This window comes from Oncorhynchus mykiss, unplaced genomic scaffold, assembly GCF_013265735.2.
Source record: "Oncorhynchus mykiss isolate Arlee unplaced genomic scaffold, USDA_OmykA_1.1 un_scaffold_140, whole genome shotgun sequence".
Taxonomy (NCBI): Eukaryota; Metazoa; Chordata; class Actinopteri; order Salmoniformes; family Salmonidae; genus Oncorhynchus; species Oncorhynchus mykiss.
The window spans coordinates 1-6,490 of NW_023493664.1; positions in this window are offsets into that span (position 1 = coordinate 1).

A 6,490-nucleotide genomic window follows, 5' to 3' on the forward strand; every position below is an offset into this window, starting at 1 on the left:
ACACATTAGATCTAGCTGGTCTGTCATAATACAATAGAGACAGTAGATCTAGCTGGTCTGTCATAATACTATAGAGACAGTAGATCTAGCTGGTCTGTCATAATATAATAGAGACAGTAGATCTAACTGGTCTGTCATATTATAATAGAGACAGTAGATCTAGCTGGTCTGTCATAACATAATAGAGACAGTAGATCTAGCTGGTCTGTCATAATATAATAGAGACAGCAGATCTAGCTGGTCTGTCATAATACTATAGAGACAGTAGATGTAGCTGGTCTGTCATATTATAATAGAGACAGTATATCTAGCTGGTCTGTCATATTATAATAGAGACAGTATATCTAGCTGCTCTGTCATAATATAATAGAGACAGTAGATCTAGCTGGTCTGTCATAATACAATAGAGACAGTAGATCTAATTGCTCTATCATAATATAAGAGACAGTAGATCTAGCTGGTCAGTCATATTATAATTAAGACAGTAGATCCAGCTGGTCTGTCATAATATGATAGGGACAGTAGATCTAGCTGGTCTGTTATAATATAATAGAGACAGCAGGTCTAGCTGCTAATGTAATAGAGACTGCAGATCTAGCTGGTCTGTCATATTATAATAGAGAAAGTATGTCTGGCTGGTCATAATATAATAGAGACAGTATATCCAGCTGGTCTGTCATAATATAATAGAGAAAGTATGTCTGGCTGGTCATAATATAATAGAGACAGTAGATGTAGTTGGTCTGTCATAATATAGTAGATATAGTAGATCTTGCAGGTCTGTCATAATATAGTAGAGACAGTAGATCTAGCTGGTCTGTCATAATATAATAGATACAGTAGATCTAGCTGGTCTGTCATAATATAATAGACAGTAGATCTAGCTTTTCTATCATAACATAAGAGACAGTAGATCTAGCTGGTCTGTCATATTATAATAGAGACGGTAGATCCAGCTGGTCTCTCATAATATAATAGAGACAGTAGATCTAGCTGGTCTGTAATAATATAATAGAGACAGCAGATCTAGCTGGTCTGTCATATTGTAATAGAGAAAGTATGTCTGGCTGGTCATAATATAATAGAGACAGAAGATCCAGTTGGTCTGTCATAATATAATAGAGACAGTAGATCTAGCTGGTCTGTAATAATATAATAGAGACAGCAGATCTAGCTGGTCTGTCATATTGTAATAGAGAAAGTATGTCTGGCTGGTCATAATATAATAGAGACAGTAGATCTAGCTGGTCTGTCAATTTTTAATAGAGACAGTAGATCTAGCTGGTATGTATTATTATAATAGAGACAGTAGATCCAGCTGGTCTGTCATAATATAGAGACAGTAGATCTAGATGGTCTGTCATAATATAATAGAGACAGTAGATCTAGCTGCTCTGTCATAATATAATAGAGACAGTAGATGTAGTTGGTCTGTCATAATATAGTAGATATAGTAGATCTAGCTGGTCTGTCATAATATAATAGAGACAGATCTAGCTGGTCTGTCATATTTTAATAAAGAGAGTAGATCTAGCTGGTCTGTCATAATATAATAGAGACAGTAGATCTAGCTGGTCTGTCATGTTATAATAGAGACAGTAGATCTAGCTGGTCTGTCATAATATAATAGAGACAGTAGATTTAGCTGGTCTGTCATAATACAATAGAGACAGTAGATCTAGCTGGTCTGTCATAATACTATAGAGACAGTAGATATAGCTGGTCTGTCATAATATAATAGAGACAGTAGATCTAACTGGTCTGTCATATTATAATAGAGACAGTAGATCTAGCTGGTCTGTCATAATATAATAGAGACAGCAGATCTAGCTGGTCTGTCATCATACTATAGAGACAGTAGATCTAGCTGGTCTGTCATAATATAATATACACATTAGATCTAGCTGGTCTGTCATAATACAATAGAGACAGTAGATCTAGCTGGTCTGTCATAATACTATAGAGACAGTAGATCTAGCTGGTCTGTCATAATATAATAGAGACAGTAGATCTAACTGTCTGTCATATTATAATAGAGACAGTAGATCTAGCTGGTCTGTCATAACATAATAGAGACAGTAGATCTAGCTGGTCTGTCATAATATAATAGAGACAGCAGATCTAGCTGGTCTGTCATAATACTATAGAGACAGTAGATCTAGCTGGTCTGTCATATTATAATAGAGACAGTATATCTAGCTGGTCTGTCATATTATAATAGAGACAGTATATCTAGCTGCTCTGTCATAATATAATAGAGACAGTAGATCTAGCTGGTCTGTCATAATACAATAGAGACAGTAGATCTAATTGTTCTATCATAATATAAGAGACAGTAGATCTAGCTGGTCAGTCATATTATAATTAAGACAGTAGATCCAGCTGGTCTGTCATAATATGATAGGGACAGTAGATCTAGCTGGTCTGTTATAATATAATAGAGACAGCAGGTCTAGCTGCTAATGTAATAGAGACTGCAGATCTAGCTGGTCTGTCATAATACAATAGAGACAGTAGATCTAGCTGGTCTGTCATAATACTATAGGGACAGTAGATCTAGCTGGTCTGTCATAATATAATAGAGACAGAAGATCTAACTGGTCTGTCATATTATAATAAAGACAGTAGATCTAGCTGGTCTGTCATAACATAATAGAGACAGTAGATCTAGCTGGTCTGTCATATTATAATAGAGACAGTAGATCTAGCTGGTCTGTCATAATATAATAGAGACAGCAGATCTAGCTGGTCTGTCATAATACTATAGAGACAGTCGATCTAGCTGGTCTGTCATATTATAATAGAGACAGTATATCTAGCTGGTCTGTCATATTATAATAGAGACAGTAGATCTAGCTGCTCTGTCATAATATAATAGAGACAGTAGATCTAGCTGGTCTGTCATAATATAATAGACACATTAGATCTAGCTGGTCTGTCATAATACAATAGAGACAGTAGATCTAGCTGGTCTGTCATAATACTATAGAGACAGTAGATATAGCTGGTCTGTCATAATATAATAGAAACAGTAGATCTAACTGGTCTGTCATATTATAATAGAGACAGTAGATCTAGCTGGTCTGTCATAATATAATAGACACATTAGATCTAGCTGGTCTCTCATAATATAACAGAGACAGTAGATGTAGCTGGTCTGTCATAATATAATAGAGACAGGAGATCATGCAGGTCTGTCATAATATAATAGAGACAGTAGATCTAGCTGGTCTGTCATAATACTATAGAGACAGTAGATCTAGCTGGTATGTCATAATATAATAGAGACAGTAGATCTAGATGCTCTGTCATAATATAATAGAGACAGTAGATCTAGCTGGTCTGTCATATTATAATAGAGACAGTAGATCTAGCTGGTCTGTCATAATATAATAGAGACAGTAGATCTAGCTGGTCAGTCATAATATTATGGAGACAGTAGATCTAGCTGGTCTGCCATAATATAGTAGAGAAAGAGATGTAGCTGGTCTGTCATAATATAACAGAGACAGTAGATGTAGCTGGTCTGTCATAATATAATAGAGACAGCAGATCATGCAGGTCTGTCATAATATAATAGAGACAGCAGATCATGCAGGTCTGTCATAATATAATAGAGACAGCAGATCTAGCTGGTCTGTCATCATACTATAGAGACAGTAGATCTAGCTGGTCTGTCATAATATAATAGACACATTAGATCTAGCTGGTCTGTCATAATACAATAGAGACAGTAGATCTAGCTGGTCTGTCATAATACTATAGGGACAGTAGATCTAGCTGGTCTGTCATAATGTAATAGAGACAGAAGATCTAACTGGTCTGTCATATTATAATAAAGACAGTAGATCTAGCTGGTCTGTCATAACATAATAGAGACAGTAGATCTAGCTGGTCTGTCATATTATAATAGAGACAGTAGATCTAGCTGGTCTGTCATAATATAATAGAGACAGCAGATCTAGCTGGTCTGTCATAATACTATAGAGACAGTAGATCTAGCTGGTCTGTCATATTATAATAGAGACAGTATATCTAGCTGGTCTGTCATATTATAATAGAGACAGTAGATCTAGCTGCTCTGTCATAATATAATAGAGACAGTAGATCTAGCTGGTCTGTCATAATATAATAGACACATTAGATCTAGCTGGTCTGTCATAATACAATAGAGACAGTAGATCTAGCTGGTCTGTCATAATACTATAGAGACAGTAGATATAGCTGGTCTGTCATAATATAATAGAAACAGTAGATCTAACTGGTCTGTCATATTATAATAGAGACAGTAGATCTAGCTGGTCTGTCATAATATAATAGACACATTAGATCTAGCTGGTCTCTCATAATATAACAGAGACAGTAGATGTAGCTGGTCTGTCATAATATAATAGAGACAGCAGATCATGCAGGTCTGTCATAATATAATAGAGACAGTAGATCTAGCTGGTCTGTCATAATATAATAGAGACAGTAGATCTAGCTGGTCAGTCATAATATTATGGAGACAGTAGATCTAGCTGGTCTGCCATAATATAGTAGAGAAAGAGATGTAGCTGGTCTGTCATAATATAACAGAGACAGTAGATGTAGCTGGTCTGTCATAATATAATAGAGACAGCAGATCATGCAGGTCTGTCATAATATAATAGAGACAGCAGATCTAGCTGGTCTGTCATAATACTATAGAGACAGTAGATCTAGCTGGTCTGTCATATTATAATAGAGACAGTATATCTAGCTGGTCTGTCATATTATAATAGAGACAGTAGATCTAGCTGCTCTGTCATAATATAATAGACACATTAGATCTAGCTGGTCTGTCATAATACAATAGAGACAGAAGATCTAGCTGGTCTGTCATAATATAATAGAGACAGCAGATCTAGCTGGTCTGTCATAATACTATAGAGACAGTAGATCTAGCTGGTCTGTCATAATATAATAGAGACAGTAGATCTAACTGGTCTGTCATATTATAATAGAGACAGTAGATCTAGCTGGTCTGTCATAACATAATAGAGACAGTAGATCTAGCTGGTCTGTCATAATATAATAGAGACAGCAGATCTAGCTGGTCTGTCATAATACTATAGAGACAGTAGATCTAGCTGGTCTGTCAAATTATAGTAGAGACAGTATATCTAGCTGGTCTGTCATATTATAATAGAGACAGTAGATCTAGCTGCTCTGTCATAATATAATAGAGACAGTAGATCTAGCTGGTCTGTCATAATATAATAGACACATTAGATCTAGCTGGTCTGTCATAATACAATAGAGACAGTAGATCTAGCTGGTCTGTCATAATACTATAGAGACAGTAGATATAGCTGGTCTGTCATAATATAATAGAGACAGTAGATCTAACTGGTCTGTCATATTATAATAGAGACAGTAGATCTAGCTGGTCTGTCATAATATAATAGAGACAGCAGATCTAGCTGGTCTGTCATCATACTATAGAGACAGTAGATCTAGCTGGTCTGTCATAATATAATATACACATTAGATCTAGCTGGTCTGTCATAATACAATAGAGACAGTAGATCTAGCTGGTCTGTCATAATACTATAGAGACAGTAGATCTAGCTGGTCTGTCATAATATAATAGAGACAGTAGATCTAACTGGTCTGTCATATTATAATAGAGACAGTAGATCTAGCTGGTCTGTCATAACATAATAGAGACAGTAGATCTAGCTGGTCTGTCATAATATAATAGAGACAGCAGATCTAGCTGGTCTGTCATAATACTATAGAGACAGTAGATGTAGCTGGTCTGTCATATTATAATAGAGACAGTATATCTAGCTGGTCTGTCATATTATAATAGAGACAGTATATCTAGCTGCTCTGTCATAATATAATAGAGACAGTAGATCTAGCTGGTCTGTCATAATACAATAGAGACAGTAGATCTAATTGCTCTATCATAATATAAGAGACAGTAGATCTAGCTGGTCAGTCATATTATAATTAAGACAGTAGATCCAGCTGGTCTGTCATAATATGATAGGGACAGTAGATCTAGCTGGTCTGTTATAATATAATAGAGACAGCAGGTCTAGCTGCTAATGTAATAGAGACTGCAGATCTAGCTGGTCTGTCATATTATAATAGAGAAAGTATGTCTGGCTGGTCATAATATAATAGAGACAGTATATCCAGCTGGTCTGTCATAATATAATAGAGAAAGTATGTCTGGCTGGTCATAATATAATAGAGACAGTAGATGTAGTTGGTCTGTCATAATATAGTAGATATAGTAGATCTTGCAGGTCTGTCATAATATAGTAGAGACAGTAGATCTAGCTGGTCTGTCATAATATAATAGATACAGTAGATCTAGCTGGTCTGTCATAATATAATAGACAGTAGATCTAGCTTTTCTATCATAACATAAGAGACAGTAGATCTAGCTGGTCTGTCATATTATAATAGAGACGGTAGATCCAGCTGGTCTCTCATAATATAATAGAGACAGTAG